General features: G+C 33.5%; 1 protein-coding gene across 24 annotated transcripts in view; it reads left to right on the top strand.

Moving 5' to 3' along the window:
- Nucleotides 1-20,419, top strand: part of LOC143254432 (uncharacterized) — a 105,680-nt gene that overhangs the window by 80,713 nt on the left and 4,548 nt on the right. For 21 of the 24 annotated variants that reach the window (XM_076509617.1, XM_076509615.1, XM_076509614.1 and 18 more), the window contains 3 exons: nt 331-481; nt 1,929-1,981; nt 3,042-3,153. The gene's annotated coding sequence lies outside the window, so the exon portion shown is untranslated. Of the gene's footprint in view, nt 1-330; nt 507-1,928; nt 1,982-3,041; nt 3,154-5,882; nt 7,744-20,419 lie in introns of those variants that run through there. The other 3 variants (XR_013030194.1, XM_076509600.1, XM_076509602.1) reach the window with 3 other exon arrangements.

Raw genomic sequence — 20,419 nt, 5'->3', positions numbered from 1 at the left:
TGTTTTAGTTTGTTTGTTTTTTAAATGAAACATTATTAATATGCTACTTGATTTTGACATTAATGTTTCTGTATTGACTTTTATGTCAAACTAGAAATTAAATCTCTTATTCAACCACCTCTAGACCTGAATCTACTACATTAGGTTAGATTTTCTCTATTATTAAAGTTTGATACTTCCAGGAGTCACCACATGTATTATAGTTATTGTAGTCCATTAATTACAGTAACTTTAGACTATATTTAATTGTCTAAATCATAAGAACTTCCTTAAACATTAAATGTACAATTTAGTTAATAAATGTTTCTGTAATTTATTATCCTTCTGTAGTGTTGCAGTTTGGATTTTCCACAATTTTTGTGGCTACATTTCCTCGCACCATTGTTTGCTATGCTGAACATCATCATAAAAATCAGGCTCGGTGCTAGGAAGTTTATTTGCTTATTATGACGACCTGTGGCAGAAAGAGTTAAGAACATTGGTTAGTGCACAGTGTGGTGAATACAGTAAGCTGTTTAGTTTTAGTCTGTTAAGAAGAAATTAAATTAACAATGTTACACATTTTTTATTTCAGACAAGTCTCTGATTTATCAAGTTACATTCATTATGTATTATTGCTCTAAATAATCAGTAATTTGAATGTAATTGTTATTTAAATGTTAGTATGTATTAAAATATGATATTTGCCAACAAGATTGACATGTACTATTCTCTTTTTTGACACAAATCTATTAAAAATATAAAAAAATAAAAAATGATACAATTTATAGTAACAGTTATTACAAATTAGTGTTTAGGTACAAGAGTTTTAGAAACAATACTGAGTTTTATATATGATCTAGAACTCGATGTTTTATCGACAGTCCAGGCCCATAACAAGGAAATTCAATCCAAGTTGAGACTGTCACACCTCACTTAAGCTGGCTATCTTGGATGGCTTTGCACTGGTTAAAAGCTGACTTTTTTCAAGAATGCTATTTAATGTCCTTGTAGAAAAAATAATATCCCAAATTAATGTGCTGAAATTGAATGGTTTATAATGTTCAAAATCTACTACGTACCTGTTCTCCAGTTTTGTAGTTTTATGATTAATTGGTGTTAATCACAATTTTTGCTTCTGAGGCCTATATCACACTGTCTTTAACTGACTAATAATATTCTTCCTGCTCTTAGCATGTTGGTTTATATAGTTTATTGTGAGTTTCTAGAATATTCACCAAAGTTGGAAGATGCTAGTGTTTTCATTAAATAAATAAATATTAAATGTTACTCTTGAAAATCTTCTACAAATTTCAAGAACTGATGGGACTTGTGCAATTCATGGCCAACAATATACATCACATGCAAAAAAGAAAACTATATTGAAGCAAGCATAGCTACTAAAACAAATATATAATGGTAAATCTGTTAAAACAGAGAAATCACAGTCTGAAGCTCTTAAAATGTAGACAATAATGTTGTGATACAAAACTTCATAACATACAAACACTCTTCCATTAACTGAGTGAGGCCTGATATTAGTAAATAATAACAATCACTCTGACAGTCATGTGTAAACCAATCAGTTGTAAGAAATATTTGGATTATAGCCTTTTAGGTATTTTCATTATGACATTTCTAGTCACCCAGATAGTGAATTAATGTAATATTCATACTTTGAAATTTGTTTTATTTCAAACCTTGATTTTTTTTTACACTAAATATACACAGAAGAGTTATTAGAGTTAATAACTTCTGATTAGTCTTTAGTGACAAGTCTTAATTCATAACTTAGCTGAGATATATTTGTATATAATCCATTTTATACATGAATATAATGTTAATGAAAGAGAATTGTTTTGTAAGCAAAAAAATAATAAAAAGATTTAGAGAGTAAAGTTATTGAAATATATTCCAGTTATCCTAATAGGTTGATTCTATTTTGATAGGAATATGGTACAGAATTCTTAATTCTGTTGGAAAGATTTCTGTCATCACAAATGTAAGTACATAGAATTATGTACTGAGCAATGTTTGTACTTGTTCTTAACACTAACTGTTAGTAATACCACGTACATTGATTACAGTGATAAAGGAAAACTTTATACACATGTATGATATTGGAATCATTATAAGTGAAATAAACTCTTTGCATTTCCTTTCAAATGTTATCTAAATTATAAAATTATTTTGAAAAACGTTTGATGTTCAAGGTGACTATTAAATTACTGTAATTAATGTTATAAGTATAGGTCAGTTCCAAAACTGTTACTCAATATGATTTCTTTTAGAATTTCTGTGTACTTGTATTTTTTCTGCAATGATTTTCTAAAGCACCTTTAGTGGGTTTATAAAATACATTGATGTGATTTCTTTTTATGAGTCAGTTTACAGGTTTAAACCTACTGACCATCGGTTGTTATTAATTAAAGACCAAATTTTGTGCATTAAAGAATTGTCATGGTGTTGATCCATCACAATTTTGGTGTAATATAAGGCTTAATTGTTACTATCATGAAGAGACAGAAGTTTATAATGTTTTACAATTAATGTCAACAGAAATAATAAATGATTTTTAACCTTTCTAATCACTTGAAGTACAGTGTCACCATATTATTACTCCATGTTGGAATTATATAGTATAATAATTCTATATAGTAAATTGATGTTCATTTAATTTAAAAAGTAATGATGTAATAAGAAATTTAAGATGAAAATGCTATTATTTTCTGTTCTATCAAGAATGGTTAGTGATGCAATAGACATTTAACACAGTGAATTTTATTATTATCCACAATGTCAAACCTAGTTAACTGTGTACTATGACGTTTACATATGTGAATATTTTTTTCTACATTGTCAAATCTACTTTATGGTGTGAAACACTTAATAAGGTTTGTTCCTACACTATCAAACTAAATAATATTACAGTATATTATTTAAGGTGAAAGTATGTTATTTTCTGAACTATCAATTCTATATTCTTACTTTTCAGGCATTGATCGTCGCCTTTACTTCGAGTTTTGTTGATAAAATATTCTATACATTTTTCATTTCACCAGATGGATCACTGAATGGATTTCTGAACTTTACTCTGTCAGATTTCAAGATCAGTAACTTTTCTGTTGATATGAATATTCTTTCTGAAACTGATACCAGTGTGGAATACTGCAAGTAAGTGTTAATTTTTGCTTTATTGTTTCAAATTAACAGAGCATAGAAAACAATGTATGTGTGATTAAGAACCAGTGTTGTGTCTCTTTAACCCTACTGACATGGGATATCAAAGTACACAGACCACAACCATTTTACATAGATTCAAACATTCACCCTATTGACATGGAATATCAAATTGTGCAAGGTACTTATTTTTCATCCTTTAATAATAATTTGAATCACTCATTATGGTGAATGAAAATTATAAAGTACAAAACTCATTTTTTAAAGTAATGGATCTTTAGTTTTGTTACTTCTCTTTAAGATGGGCTGATTTTTTTAAAAGCATTTTTGACATAAATGTTTCTTTAAACATACATTTCATGTAAAATATTCCATGCTTATTTCAATCATCAGTAATTTTTAGATTATATAGATGTTTACACACATTGTCTCTTGTCATATAAAATAAAAACATTTCTATTATGCCAGTTGTAACTGTTACAAAATATTTCTTTATGTGAATTTTAAACCAGTTATTTTAATTATTACAACTTTTACTTCTGTTTATATTTTATTGTTTAAAATTTATGAGCATATCTAAATAAATATTTTTTTGTTCAGCATGATTTGTTTGAAATTTTAAAATGTATATATTTTATTGTTCAAAATTTATGAGCATTTCTGAAGAAATATTAGTTGATGTGTGCGTAATTATGAAGTATTTTTTTCATTTGTAATAAATGAAATTAAACCTTATTTACCAAAATATTTAGTATTATTACCTGATTTAACATGTTCTATAGCAGAACTTATAAATGTTATAGCTTTGTTTCATATATTTCATTTACAAAATTACCTACTAACATCTCGCATTTAAACATATTTTTTTAGTTTGAATAAGAAGTTCCCAGTTCGTGTAACAAAGATAAAATCAAAATTCTGAATATATTATTATTAAAGACTTTTGCCTTTTTTTAAATTCATGCTTTAATCTTCAGAAGTATTTCATCTTCTATGTTTCTTTAAATGTCCAAACTATGTCCCAGCAATGGAACGATATCGAATTAATTCATTTCTTTATCAAATGAAAACTGTCGTAACAGGCTACATTTAATTTTAGGCTTAACTTCATGTACAATGGCACAAATAACACATCTCGAAAACTATTGTGCACCAACACCACACATATATATAAACCTTACTTGTTGGATTGTCATCATAGACTCTTGTTAACTCTTAGTTTATATTCGGTAAATGTTCGTTGATAAAAGAATATTTCCTGAGTTGAGGGTGAGTGACGTTGTTAAGTCACCCTACCTCTGGTCTGACTTGTCATGGCCAGGTGGTTAAGGCGCTCAACTAGTAATCTGAAGATCACAGGTTCGAATCCCTGTCACACCAAACATGCTCACCTTTTCAGCTGTGGGGGCATTATAATGTGATGGTCAATCCCATTATTTGTTGGTAAAAGAGTAGCTCAAGAGTTGACGGTGGATGGTGATGACTAGCTGTCTTCTCTCTAGTCTTACACTGCTGAAATAGGAACAGTTAGTGCAAATAGCCCTCGTGTAGCTTTGCGCGAAATTCAAAAACAAACCCTCTGGACTATCGAGTTAGTTTAATAAAAGATAAAACAGCTATCAAAAACACAAAAACAAAGCTCATGGAGAAGATGGTATACAAGCTATTCTAAAACATGGTACTCAGAAATTATATAAACACCTAACATTCTTATTTAATTTATCATTATTAGTCGATTATATCTCTGTTTCTTGGAAGGAAGCAGTAATATTAATGTTCCAGAAAGAAGCAAAGAAACCAAATAATTACTGCCCAATTAGCCTAACCAGTTGCATCGTCAAAATTTTAGAAAGAATAATTAGTAACCGACTATCTATATACTTAGAAGTAAGTTCAAAATTATCCAAAATTCAAAATGGATTTAGAAAATACAGACAAATTACAGACCACCTAATCAGATTAACAGAACCAATTACAGACAGCTTTAACAAAAACGAATGTACACTAGCCTGCTTTCTCGTAATAGAAAAAGCATTTGACACGGTGTGGCATAATGGATTACGCCAGCTGCTGACGAAAATGGATTTACCACAGGGAATTATTCGCTGGCTATATAACTTCCATGTAAAGTATCCAAAAAAGTCAATTAAAAGAAAGACTTCTCAAATTCATAGAGGTGAACAAAAAAATCAAATAAGATCTATCAAACATCACAGAACTGTTTTAGAACTACTAAAATTGAATGACAAACTGATCATTCAACTTTACAGCCTTGCTGTGGTAATGAGTGTAATATTCATAAAAAAATCAAACCCTGATAAAAGAGGTTTATTTCTTTGCACATATCGCTTGTAATTATTCTTAACAAACACATTTGATGATCCAGTGACTAAATTTGTTGATAAATAAAGACATAAGGTATTTTTGTTTCGTTGGCCTGCATGGCCAAGTGTGTTAAGGCATTTGACTCGTAATCCTAGGGTCACGGGTTTGAATCCCAATCACACCAAACAGACTTGCCCTTTCAGCCGTCGGGGCGTTATAATGTCACAGTTAATCCCACTATTCACTAGTAAAGGGTAGCCCAAGAGTTAGTGGTGGGTGGTGATGACTAGCTACCTTCCATCTAGTTTTACACTGCTAAATTAGGGACAGCTAGCGCAGATAGCCCTCGAGTAGCTTTGCTCGCGAAATTTAAAACAAACAAACTTTTTGTTTCGTAGAATTATCAGGTGCTGAGAAGTATCGAGTAAAAGAACTCCAAAGCCCAGTAACATTTAATATAATTTTAAACAAAGAACATCGGTGTTGTTATGCAGAATGTGGAGAGTGATACAGAATATTTCAAAGTAGTCTGGTAGAGACAAATATTCTAGCAGTGAAGCATGATGTCTATCTGAGCTATTGTATGATTTTTGATTTCTCATGTTACTTGGAATGTTTTACTTTAGTCATTCCAGAAGATGACATATTGTAGAGTATCGATCATACAGAAGTTAATATTGATATTTTTGGAGTGAATTATGGCAAAATAAACACCCCAAAATTAATTTTGATGAAAATTGTAAACGCATCAATTTATTGATAGTTGCATCTGTGGAATCAAGCCTTCTTGAAAGTGAATAAAACAAACATTAGAATAATAATAAAAAAGATTTATAATTACATTTTTATCCACCTAGAAGAGAGATTAGGTCAGAACAATCCGTAATGGCGGTATAGTATTTTCAGATAAAGTGATTACCTGGAATGCTAGACAAGATAAACTTCAAAGTAATACATAATTTTGCTAAAATTAACTGCATCTGTGCTAAAATAAATGAAGCGGATTAAGTATGTAATACACCAAGACAACAATCTTTATTCAAACAAACATTTAGTGCACATAATTGCATTGGATGCAAAATTTCACCTCTATTAGTATCGTGAACTTATCAGATTGTCTATACTTTCTAAAGACTTATTTCCAAACTGTTCAGTTCAGGATAATTTTTGAGACTGGTTAAATCTCAGAACTACCCAGAGCAACTAGCACTACCACATTATTGGTAATTAACATTCAAACATGGATTACTAAAAGATGTTGCTTCGTACTCCTATCTTCTCGTGGGTAAACAAGATGTTGTCTCTAAAAAAGCGACAAAGAATAAAGACAGCTCAAACAAAATCAGTTAAGGACTTTCTTGACCATATGCTATGTGAGATAATGAAAAAATTTACAACAAAATTTCAACTGAGGAATTAGATTCGTACACAACTATTATCCCATGCTGGACAAGCGTAAATTGAAAATAAATGATGTATTGACACATCAAGTTGCACTATGAGAAAATAGCACTATTTTGTTCAAAACTATCTATGAAAATAAATGAAATAAAGTTTAGTCCAAATTTATTGAACTACTTCAATGTATTATTGTACTGTTTAATGGTGGATCATTCTTATGCTATACGCCAATCTTTATTTTAAAAGAACAACATTAAATTACATTATTTTATAATTTAAGGGTATTTTAATGTGATTGTATATATTGTGAATAATTGAAAACTTCCTTTTTTAACGTCATTATCATTTCAATACATACTATATTACATTTTTAGTTAAAGCTTTTAAGAATTTTGATGTTTAAATTATAGTTCTCTGCTTAAGGATTGAATCATTTATGTTGCATGTCAACATTTATATAAATTAAGGAAAGATAACGTGATGTATTCTTTGACAATATTAATGATGTACAGTTTATTGGTTTTAAAGTTAAATAAACTGTCAGCTAGGGACAAGCCTTTAACAGAAGGGTAATAAAAACTGTAATATGCAGAGATGGCGTGCATTTGCAAAAGTTCTTATTTTTTGTTTATTATCTATCCAGTTTTCAAACACATCACATTGACTTAACTGTAGTTATCTTTGTTTCTTTGTTATTATATTGTTTAGAAAATAGCTGCTTCACCCACAGGAGATATTATTTTAACACTGAACATAATATAACTACAGCAGCTTCATTCACTGGCAGGACAACTGATACCTAGAGGTAATGGCTTCCTCTATATTAAATGAGACTGATCAGTCATGTTAATAATGTTAGCCACCATAGATAAAACATTACGTATAAACAATAATGAATGAGACCTAATGCGAGGAGTTTATGCAAATCATTTCTGATGATCATTTTGTAGGTACATTAGTAAGTGTTTGTTCATTGTTCCAATAAAATATTCACACTTTATTTGTACATATAATCAAACACAGATTGTTTTCGTTTTGTTATCACACATTATGGTCAGTTTGTTTACTTATTCATTTAAACTCAGTTAATTTATATTAATTCACACCTACGTTTTAACTTATCCTACCAACCACATTATAAACTTGGTACTATTTGATGAATCCAATTTAACCAGAGTACCACAATACCAATACCACTGGCTGCTAGTGAATACATGTTACGGTTTCACCTGTACGTGTAACTGAAATAATCAATGGCCTATGAGGTTTGGTTCTTTAATTTTTCTAATTGGAAAACATGACCAGGTATATCAGGTCTTTGAAAAAACTGCAAACTCAACTCATTCATCCTTGCAATCATGTATAATTTTGCACTGACTATATTTGATTATATTTTGAGCTTATTTTGGACCTGGTTGTTTATGACGAAAATTTAAAACACAGCAAAAATGTGCAATCATTTGAATGTTATGTATACAAAAACCAAATATATTCTAACTGTATGGTCTTAATGGAACTTCATTCCTATCTCACTGCTCTGGTTTGTGAAACAGATTGGTTAACATTACACCAGCCAATGAACACTTAGTTTTGAAATTAGGAACAATCAGGTAGGAACCTTGAATCAAAATCATGTAATGACTACACCAGTTTAACTTGTGAATTATGCCAAGCAACAATAAAGTGACGGTGACCTGCGAATAACTTCAAGAAACATTTTCTGTGAAGACCCACATATTCTCTTATAGCTATCATACAAACTTAGTCATAAATACCTATATTTTGTATGGTTGTAAAATTAAGGTAATATCTATATACTTTCTATACGTTATTCAGTAATGACTTGTTTTTATAGTTTTCTCTTTTATTGAGTATTTTATAAACATTAGACTTAAGTATTCAAAATTATTCCTAGTTTAATAACAAGTTACCAAACTGAAGAAGAGGGCTCATGCCTGCATAAAGAGGCTATAGCACTTGAAACTTAGAAAGGTAGTGATCACTTACTTCCATAGTTTGTGAATATATCTTCTTGATATATTGTAGTATTCACTTTGAAATTATCCATTCTGTATATTTGCAGATTTTGTATAACACATGGCTGAAGGCCTGGCATGGCCAGGTGGTTTAAGGTGTTCGACTTGTAATCTGAGGGTCGCGGGTTCGAATTTCTGTCACACCAACCAAACATGCTCGCCCTTTCAGCCGTGGGGGTGTTATAATGTTACGGTCAATCCCACTATTCGTTGATAAAAGAGTAGCCCAAGGTTTGGCGGTGATGACTAGTTGCCTTCCCTCTTGTCTTACACTGCTACATTAAGGACAGCTAGCGCAGATAACCCTCGTGTAGCCTTGCGCGAAATTCAAAAACAAACAAACACATTGCGGAATTAGCTGTTACATTCATTTCATTCTAGCTACCTTTGTTATTGGCCCGGCGTGTTAAGACGTGCGACTCGTAATCTGAGGGTCGCGAGTTCGCATCCCCATCCCGCCAAACATGCTCGCCCTCCCAGCCGTGGGGGCGTTATAATGTGACGGTCAATCCCACTATTCGTTGGTAAAAGAGTAGCCCAAGAGTTGGCGGTGGGTGGTGATGACTAGCTGCCTTCCCTCTAGTCTTACACTACTAAATTAAGGACGACTAGCGCATATTGCCCTCGAGTAGCTTTGCGCGAAATTCAAAATAAACAATAAACCTTTATTTCCTACTAAATATTATTTTCGCTCATTAGTGATACTGATGCAATATTGTTCCTGACGTAATTTCATAGATAGCAATGCCTTTCAAAGGTAGTTCAAGTAATATTGCGATATTACGACCTCATACATCTTTCAATGAGAATTACCAACCATATGGTTGTGCCAATTCTTGAAAAGTGACTTATGTTGGATTTAGACAGTCTGGTAAATGGTAGCCTTCGTACTATTTACGCCATTAACCACGTAATCAGTCAAATGATTCCTCAGAACGTTTTTATTAATATCTCGACCTGGTGCAGCAGGTTACAACGACCTTACATTACAAAGCTAAATCAAAACATAATTCATCAAATTTTCCACCCTAGAGTTCTGCCTATGCGTAAATGCAACTCTGGTCAAAGGAAAAGACTATCCAGCAGGTAAAACAACCTACACTTTGATGAAACTTTGTAGAATGGACGGTAACTGCTTGTTATGGAGACAAGTGTAGAGGACGACGTTTCGAAAGTCTTCCGCCTTTCGTCTTCGGGTCCAAAGAAAAACCTACACTTTGTTATCAATAAAAATTTTGTCCTACTTATTCACTTGTTTTATTCCCTTTGCTATCGGAGTTCAGTTTATTCTACGCTTCAATATTTCTGGAATATACCCAAGGCCTGATTAAGGGCAACTGATGCCGTAAGCACAGCCCAACAATGGTGCCCCCCTCGGCCCCTCCATTGCTTAACTAACAAGAAATTAAGACTCAATAAAGTACTAAAAGTGAAATAAAAAGTTTGAAAATTTATAACCCTTCAGTTTTCTTCCAGGTCAAACCCCACAACTATATTAAATAAAAACTTTTTTTTATTTAACAGATTGGGCATGAATCACAATCGGGCAATGACTGAGGCCTATTATTTATAAACGATGAGGGAAATCACTTTGATTAATGATAATTGAAAAGAATTATTTTTACTGTATACTTATTTTCTCTCTGAATTAACAATTCACACTTTGATGTCTACAAAAATTAAAAAGTTACTCAAAACCCTGTTAGTTAAAAAATTATCACTTCGATTTTAACAATTTTTCTCTTTGAACTTAAAACCTTGTAAACAAATTTGTACTTATATCTTAATATTTATTTAAATTTGAACAAGTTTTCTTCTACATTTTTTAATCGCAAACTCTTTGATCAAGTTCTCAGAACTAATTTAGCATAACAAATCTGCTTCTGTACTTAGCAGAGACAAAGCATCCAATCCAGCCTGTCTTGTCGCATAGTTGTTCTTTTAGTATTTTTAATATGCTTGAGTTGAGAAAATGAACGCTCAGCTGTGCAATTTGTGACCATTAATGTTAAAAAATATACGGAATGCAATGTCTACGTTTGGAAACGCACACTCAATTTTATCTTCTGAAATTATTTTATAAAGTTCAGCATGACTGAATTTGGTTTTTATAGTTTTTGTTGCACTGAACTTATGACGCACATACGAGTGAAAGTGCTGAAGCTCAGCAGAGAGATTAGTGTCCAAGTCCTTTGGGTAAGCATCAATTAGCTTTTGGCAACTAACCTCATAATTAACAGATCCGACCGACAATTAAACACAGACGAGATACATCTACTTAGCAAAGGACTCAACTTCGCAATAGCACCTAGGTACATTCCAACCATAGAAATCAAAACATGTTTAGAAGATCTAGCCAGGAGACTCGTGATACTTTCTACAGAAATCAAAAACAAGAAAACAACCAAAACCAACCAACAGATAGAAGACAACTTAGATAATTTTATTGACATCCAACAGCCAAACTTCCCAGGTAAAATTAAAAATTTATATTTTCCAGAAACACCTAAAAACAACATCTTAGACAATTTTTTCAAAGAATCTTCTCACAAAACCATCAACATAATTTCACAAAACAGAAAGCTAAAAAACAATCTTACAAAAAGAGACATTAATTCCATTAAAATCCTAAAACAAGACAAAAACATAAAAAAATCTAAAAGCAGATAAAGGTAACGCTACAGTCATAATGAACACGAATGAATACATCCAAAAAATGAAGAACATCCAATCAGACACGAACAACTTTAAACCAATACACACAAAGACACGAGACGCAACTAAACAAATTACTACTAAAAATGAAAAAAGCCAACACAATTTCACAAATACTTTATTCTTACCTACGTAAAACCGACTCACGCACACCACAAATATACGGCATCCCCAAATCTTATAAACCAGATTGTCCATTACGACCAATAATGTCCACATATGAATCGTTTAATAGCAATCTTGGTAAATACATAGCATGAGCATTCTCCAAATATGTAACATCAACCAGCTCATTCATCAAAGACTCTTTTAATTTCAAGTCTAATCTAAACCAACTTAATCATAAAGCCTTAATGGCCAGTTTCAATGTTATATCCCTCTTTACAGAAGTTCCAACCACTGAAGCCTGCAAGATAGCCTTAGAACTCTATATCCGAGAGCCTAACCCAACTATAGACATTCCCATCAACCCTCGTAGAATTCACCACGATAAAGACAAACTTCATGTTCAACAATCACAACTATATACAAACAAATGGCCTAAGCATGGGCAACCCAGTATCACCAGTTCTAGCCCATATTTTTATGACACAAGTTGAAACACAAGCAATTAACACAGCATTACATCCACTACTATACTGGTACAGATATGTAGATGACACGGTTGCGGGATTCAAATCTACAGAACACATACTTAATTTTTTCAATCACATTAACTCTATACATCCCAACATTAACTTCACGTGTAAACAGGAAGAAAGCAATCAAATATCATTTCTTAACCTCAAAATTACAAGAACCGACACACGATTCAAAACAGAAATCCACCGAAAAATAACCCATACTGAACTATACATTCCTTGGGACTCAGCACATGAAACAAAACAAACACTCAACATTCTAAGAAACTAAATAAACATAACCATAAAATTATGCTCACCAGATAAAATTAACGATGAATTAGACAAAATAAAACAATACGTCATCAACATCAATAAGTTTCCTCCACAAACCGTAGAAAACATTATACGCACACACCTAGACAGAAAGCAAAATCAACCAACAAAAGTAAATATATCCCACGAATCAAAAACTCAAGAAACCATATACTGCTGCATACCATATATTCCCGACATCAGCAGACAAATAACCAACATTTGGCAAAATCTAATAACAAAATATGGCATTCCAGTTAATACCAAATTTATTCAAAAACCAGGCACAAAACTGAGGTCTATACTATGTAAAAACTACACTGACAAACACCACACCAACATTATTTATAAAATACAATGTGATAACTGCCACGACTTCTATATTGGAGAAACAAGTAGAAAAATGGAAACCAGATTCAAATGACATAAAAAGTCACCTTCACACGTTTTCGAACACTGCAAGTCAAATAAACACAACGTAACCATGAAAAACACTCAAGTACTAAATAAAGAAACAAACATAAATAAACGCAAAATTAAAGAAGCCTAACTTAAACCCAAAATAAACCAATATAAGGAACGCCTTTATACATATATTAATATAATAAAATAAAATTATATATTCAAACATCTAACACCGCCCTCTACATTCCGACACTCAGTTACACAATCCCTTCCAAACATGTGGTCAGCTTCCGGTCAGTTACATCTTTCTTTGTGAACCTGACGATGACCGAAGAAGGTCGAAACGTTGTTCGCTCTTCTATGTGAAATATTTTCTCAACCCAAACGAGCTATTTTTGCATATATATTCATAACTACCTTTATTGATTTGTTGCATTCTGACTGGTTGGAAACCATTCGATACCACTCTCGAATCGATTCGAGACTGGCTTCAATCCATTTTAGGAGAATTAGTTTCAGTCATTGCAAAAGTTTCATTAAGGTTGTTGCTATGGTAGTTGTATGCAAGAAGCAACGTCAATAGTAATATGCAAATCCATTGTGAGCCAAAAAGTATTCCAAAACAATTTGTTATCTACAACACATACTGTAGTAGCCTATATACACAGTGATTGTTCTGTATTGGTACACATACATAACATAATGAATTGTAAATTGTACTGCACATTGAACTACTAAATATTGGATTAGGCCTAGGATAGAGTACATAAATCCTAAACAAATATCTGAAGAATGAGTTGTAACCTCAAATTTGCGCTTAGTTTTGTCCCGGGGACTTTGGATGAGCCAACAAACCATACATCAACAAAATAGGCATATGTCTGAAACTTTATCTGCATGCCTGGATGCGAAGGCAGATTCAAAACGACAGCCTTAAATCTGGAATATCCCACTTCATTATTCCAGGCTACCGCAGCGTTTCCAGTGTACTTAACTAGTTACAGTATTTATGCCTAACGTTATTGTCACTCAGTTCTCAGATAACAGCCCCCCGCTAGTACAGCGGTATGTCTCCGGACTTACAACGCTAAAATCAGGGGTTCGATTCCCCTCGGTGGGCTGAGCAGATAGCCTTTGTGGCTTTGCTAAAAGAAAACACACACACACACACACACTTCTCAGATAACAACACTAATGTTATGCCTACATTGCAACTGAGGCCACTAACGTTAAGCCTAGTACTCAGTACTAACCTTGGTCACAAGAACTTATTCATTTCATGCATTTTCAGACAATTCTAAATTAATTTTGTTGATTTGTCGGTTCTTTACAGTATCTTTGTATGACCACGATGCTGCAGTACTGTACTACAACTAGTAGTATAGTGTATACATAACAAAGCTAAGAATCATGTCGTATATGTCGAAGTCTCACATAATCCCACTTAAAAGGTCGAATTACCACCTTTAGACTGCTCCGATCAATCGTTTCCCTCGCTTTTCAGAAATGTAATATAATACATACTGATCTGAATTTATAGTCGTAAAATGGTTGAATTACACCTTAAAGTTTGTCATCGTTGTCTCCGTGTTTCTGTCTCGAATTGTTCGTTCGTCTCATAAAAAATATTACCAGAAGGCCGGACCGGGTCGGGGCATTATGACGTCAGGATAGGATCAAGGAAAAGGTAAGGAGAATATAATTGTGATCTCCATTTTTGGGTCTAATAATGGCATATCTGACAAAATTTTGTTGGCTATTTATGAATGGGGATAAAAACAAGGGTGCCTGGTCTTAAATCATATTTAAGATCTTAAATATGATTTAAGACCGGACACCCTTGTTTTTATCCCCAAAGTAAATCTCAGATCTCTTTATATTATTACATAATCACAAGGGAATACATGAGGCCCAAGTACTTTGATAGCTTTCATGTAATCTGTGAATGATGGTATTGCTACAGTAGCATTCCTTTCCAAATTTTTTCTTGCTGTGATAAATTTCAAAGCATTTACTCACACAAAAAGGAAGTTTTTACAGCAAGTTGTTTGAAGCCAAAAAAATACGGCTCAGAAAAGCTTCAGTGAGAAATACACTTATATAAATATTACAAAACACACATGAATAATGCAATACTAACGCAAATAAAACTAAAACAAACGAGACACTAACCGACATATAACGTTCGAAAACAGAAGCCGAAAAAAAACATAAAACTAGTCACGCCTCTGTACACATCTGTCACTATTTCGTATGACTTATGCTTTTGTGGTATTATTTTTCTGTAGATGTGACTGAATAAAGCAGTAAAAGGTAAAACAAAACAGTTCCACTGCCTATAATTTCTTATAAATAGCTACAACAGAAAAAAATGATTGAGAAAAATATTTCATTTTCAAGGTCAGACATCGTAACATGTGATAATCTTTTACCTGAAGTTTTATCAACATTTTGTACTGCTCTTTACGGTAATCTTTCGCAGATAAATGATTCCTTACTTCACATAAATAGTTTAGTTATTTGCTAAACGTCTTTCGAACTATCCTTCTATTCCTATTTATATGGATAGTTCGAAGTCAAGTAATTTTTTGGAATCTGCCATGGTTTGTTGTGGTTGCACTCAGAATCCCCTCTACAGTTTCTGTGTTCACTGCCAAAATATATAACATTTCTCTTGCCCTGGATCACATCAAAACTAAGCAGTACTCAAATTGCACTATTTATACTGATTCGCTTAGTTCTCTACTGACGCTAGAATTGCTTCACGTTAGTTCACACCCTATTCTCGCCGATATTCAAACCTGACTGGCCCATTTCTCTTTAACATCTACTTCTACCCAGTTTTTCTGGATACCGGGCCACGTTGGCATTCGCGAGAACGGGTTCGCTGACACCGTAGCTAAATCTGTCTTCTCTGGGACTATCACTGCTGTGCCTGTATTCAAGGCTCAGCTACATGCCAGTTGGAAATCGACTTGGAGTGAGCAACATGAAAACAATCTTTTCCAAATAAAACCCTATATTAGACTTTGGGCGTCATGTTTCCGTAAGGATCGGAAAGAGGAAGTTGTCCTAACTGAACTATGCATTGGTCACAGTTTTTAACTCATTGTTTTCTTTTATCTGGGACTGATGCACCAACGAGTTGTCTGTGTAACACTCAGATCAGAATAAGCCACATTTTACTGTTTTGCCGTCGCTACGACTCTCAATGACAGCACCATTTTAAACATATTTTGTCCCCAGGTTTATCCGTAACATTAGACTGTTATTGACAATGGTGACGCAGTGTACCTTAGAAATGTTTTTAGTTTTTTAAAGGCCATTAATCCTTTTAATGCTATTTAAGTTTTTTCATATATACATTAGACCATTTTTAAATGTGATTTCCATTTAAAAATTAAAGTACAACTAGTTCAATTTCAAATTAGAAAATGGTCGTAACGCCAAATAATTTGAAACCAGGACTGGAGAGGCCAACTTCAGGTGACTAACGCTGATTTTTGAACTTACCCGTTAGTCATCCTGGAGAGTTATGATAATTAAATTTATGCTAAGGAAACTCCTTTAAAACTTGTATTATTGTGCTTTTTCTCTTACCACTATAGTCAAGATGTAAAAATTGAATTTAATGCTATTTATGTTTATAATTCAAAAATTAAAATTTGATTTGTTTTACCTTAATTTTCTTTGATGAATTATAATAATTTTACTTTAATTTCAACGTTTTACTGAACGTTTGGCACAGATAATCTATTTGCTTTGCACTGTGAAACACCAAACCAACCAACCAATCTTTGCTAAAAATCTATCATGCTCTTATTTGATCAAACTAGACTATGGATTTCAGGTCTATGATTTTGCCAGGAACTTGGCCTTGAAGATGTTGGACTCTGTTCACCATCAGGGGCTTCAGCTCTGCACAGAGGCCTTTGGCACTTCTCCCATCCAGAGTTTGCACACTGAGTCTCATGAACCTCTTCTATATATTTGCCATTTTCAACTGTTTTTACTATATGTTTCAAAACTTTGATCCTTACCACAGCATCCCATCTGGGGTTGTGTTTTCCTTCCTAAGTGGGCCATGCTTTTTCAGAACAGACGATTTGCCGTTGTTCTTTTTGGCCTTTGTATCCAGACACAGTTGGTAGAATTGGGTCTATTCTTGGATAACATAGCTGTATGTGCTGATCAGCTCATCCCACCATGGCTAATTATCATCCCTAAATATGACCTTTCTTTGAGTTGTCTGAAAAATGTGGGTATTCCTGACTGGAAGTATCACTTTCTATTTGTCAAACATTTTTTGAACCATCTTTCCTGCTTCATTTATATGGATGGTTTGAGATCAGGTGACTCTGTGGGCCCTGCTATGGTTTGTTGTGATTCGGTTATTGCACACAGAATATCTTCTTAATCATATGCCATTTCTCTTGCCCTGGATCACATAGAAATTATACAGTTCACAAACTGTAGTATTTATACTGACTCGCTTAGCTCTCTTTTGGCACTGGAATTGCTTCACATTACTTCTTACCCTGTTCTTGTTGATATTCAAAACTGACTGGCCCAGTTCTCTTTATCATCTACTTCTATCCAGTTCTTCTGAATCTCAGGCCACATTGGTTTTTACAGGAATGAGCTCACTGACATCACAACTAAATCTTTCTGCTCTGGTACTATCACTGTCATTCCTGTCCATTACATGAATTATGGTCCTGTATTCAAGGCTCAGCTCTGCAACAAGTGACAGTCAACTTGGAGTGAGCAATGTGATAACAAGCTTTTTCAGATCAAACCCTCAATTGAACTTTTGCCATTTTGCTTCCATAAGAATCGGAATTAGGAAGTTGTTATGGTTAGGCTACACATTGGTTACAGGTGTTTAACTTATCGCTTTCTTTTATCTGGTACTGATGCACCAACGTGTGGTCCATGTGACATTCAAGTCACATTTTACAATCGAGAGCCATGGCACCATGTTAAACATATTTTTACCATGGGTTCACCCTTGACATTGGACAGCATCATTGGCAATGGTGACACTATTCACCTCAGTTGTGTTTTTAAATTTTTAATGGCCATTGGTCTTTTTAACTCTATTTAAGATTTTAACATGAAAATTTGACTATGCTTTGTTTTAGCATGATATTTTTTATATATTTTAATGATTTTACTTTTTTTACCTTTTTGCCAGTTGTTTGGCACAGAGAACCCAGTTGCTTTGTGCCAATAAACACTTAACAACCAACCAACCGTGATATGATTAATACCCAACTAGCTGTATTTCTGTTGCTGACAGAATTTTGTCTGCTTCAAACTCTACGTAATACCTTATATTTTCTTCTAGGCTGGTAGAGAGGGGCCAAATTATCTTAGAGGTGGAAATATATCTCAGCACAGCTGGCATGGGTACTAACACTTTTACTAATAAAGCAGGGAACAGTGTTTCGTTTTTCTTAGGCTATCTTCAGGTGAAGAAGGTCAAAGCATTGTACTCCACTTTATTAGTAAAAGTGTTAATATCCATACCAGCAGTTCTGAGATTTCTTCTTACTTCAAGTGAGTTTCTTGTCACCAATAATATCTTAGAGGTGGTTCTATAGTAACTGTCTATCCATGCTTACCTCCTGCTTAACCTTTCAGACAATTCTGTACTTGGTTGGTACTTGTGAGGTCATTTTGAAGTTGAAATGCCCTAGTTGGAAAGAGCAATGGTAACCAGTTCTTTCAGTGGTAGTTTTGTAGTAGCTGTCCACCTGTGACTTCTTCTGGGAGGACTTGTAGGCTCTGCATGGTTAATCTTTATGATGTTTTTTGTGATACCTGATTGTTCCAGTTAACAAGGCTAGTTGTTCAGTGATAGAATATATGGTATTTACCTTACAAAGCCCTAGTGAATAATTTTACTTATAATTACAAGTACTCTTGTCATTCTGTAATGCTGCTGAGGCTTATAGGCTCTAATGAAGTGACTTCCATACACCCTGCGACCAATACCCATACCAGTAGTGCATAATCTGGAATGCAGCAAATAAGACTTTAATAAAATATAAGAACTAGTTGCTTTGTTCAGTGCAAAAATTCCTTTTGTAGTTCTGATTATCGTGCTGTTAGTATGTCTGGTCTATTTGTATGTCCAAGTCTGATTGGGAAATTAACACACAGGATCATATGCAAAAGTTATATTGGTTTTCAAATGAGACACAAAACTTGAGTGCTTTCGAGTAGTTCATTGCTCTTCTTGAGAAGAAGGTTATACCAAGATAGTTCTGGGTTTCTTCTAGAGAGATAGCAGTAACCACAAAGAATGTTGATGGTTTGTCCTCAACAGTGTGTCTGTTGTTGAGTACACAGAATATGGCTATAGATTTGGTAATATTGTTGGCCATTCCTGTGTCACCCTGCTAACAGGAGTTTGCATCTTGCTTTCAGTTTTAGTTTTGCAAGAGCCTTTACTGTAAATCAGAGTTTCATCACCAAAAATTAGCACATGGCAGAATTATACTTGTTAAACTACTGGGGCACAGTGGAGATGTTGAAGAGAACTGACGAGATGGTGATCCTCAAGTCAGACTATTGTTTATGTAGATCCTGTTTGATTACCATCTTACATACTTCATGATACAGCTCCTGGCAATTAGTGCAGCTAAGATGCACATTACACTGTTACCTATTCTTAGAATTTTTTTCAGCAAGAATGGACAGCTGGACTTTATTGCAGCATCCTAAAGATTTAAAGCTACTGCTAGGTGTTCTTATTAGTTTCACACCTTTCACATGTATTAGTTGCACATTAAGCAGTGTAGGTACTGGTTTTTCTTATACTGCAGCAACCACTTTACTGTGACAGTAGTAATAATGCTTTATTCTGATCTACAAATCCTCTATCTACAACTTTTCATGGAGTTTTTCTAGTAATGATTATAGAATGGGGCCTGGCATTCGAGTCTTAATCTGTGGGTTGCAGGTTCAAATCCCCCTTGCACCAGACATGCTTGCCCTTTCAGCCGTGGGGGTGTTATAATGTGATGGTCAATCCCACCATTCATTGGTAAAAGAGTAGTCCAAGAGTTGGCAGTAGGTGGCGATAACTAGCTGCCTTCCCTCTAGTCTTACATTGCTAAATTATGGGCAGCTAGCATAGATAGCCCTCATGTATCTTTGCACAAAATTCAAAAACAAACATTATTGTAAAATGGTGTTACAATGTTCTTTAAGACAAGAGTGAACTTTCACATACTTGTGATTTGTTAAAGATATTAGTTGATATTTCAGTGAAACTACCTATTTCCCTTGTATGTGGCAGTATTTCAATTACTTGGCTGGTTAGAATAATAAAAAATAGTAACAACCAGTTTTGTTTATTATTTTCATACTGGTCAATTCCATTACAATTTTGGTTAATCAGTTGTTGGAATAATCAAATATACTGGTTCATTT

Source organism: Tachypleus tridentatus, chromosome 6, assembly GCF_004210375.1.
Source record: "Tachypleus tridentatus isolate NWPU-2018 chromosome 6, ASM421037v1, whole genome shotgun sequence".
NCBI classification, from domain to species: Eukaryota; Metazoa; Arthropoda; class Merostomata; order Xiphosura; family Limulidae; genus Tachypleus; species Tachypleus tridentatus.
This window is presented reverse-complemented; position numbering and strand designations above follow the sequence as displayed.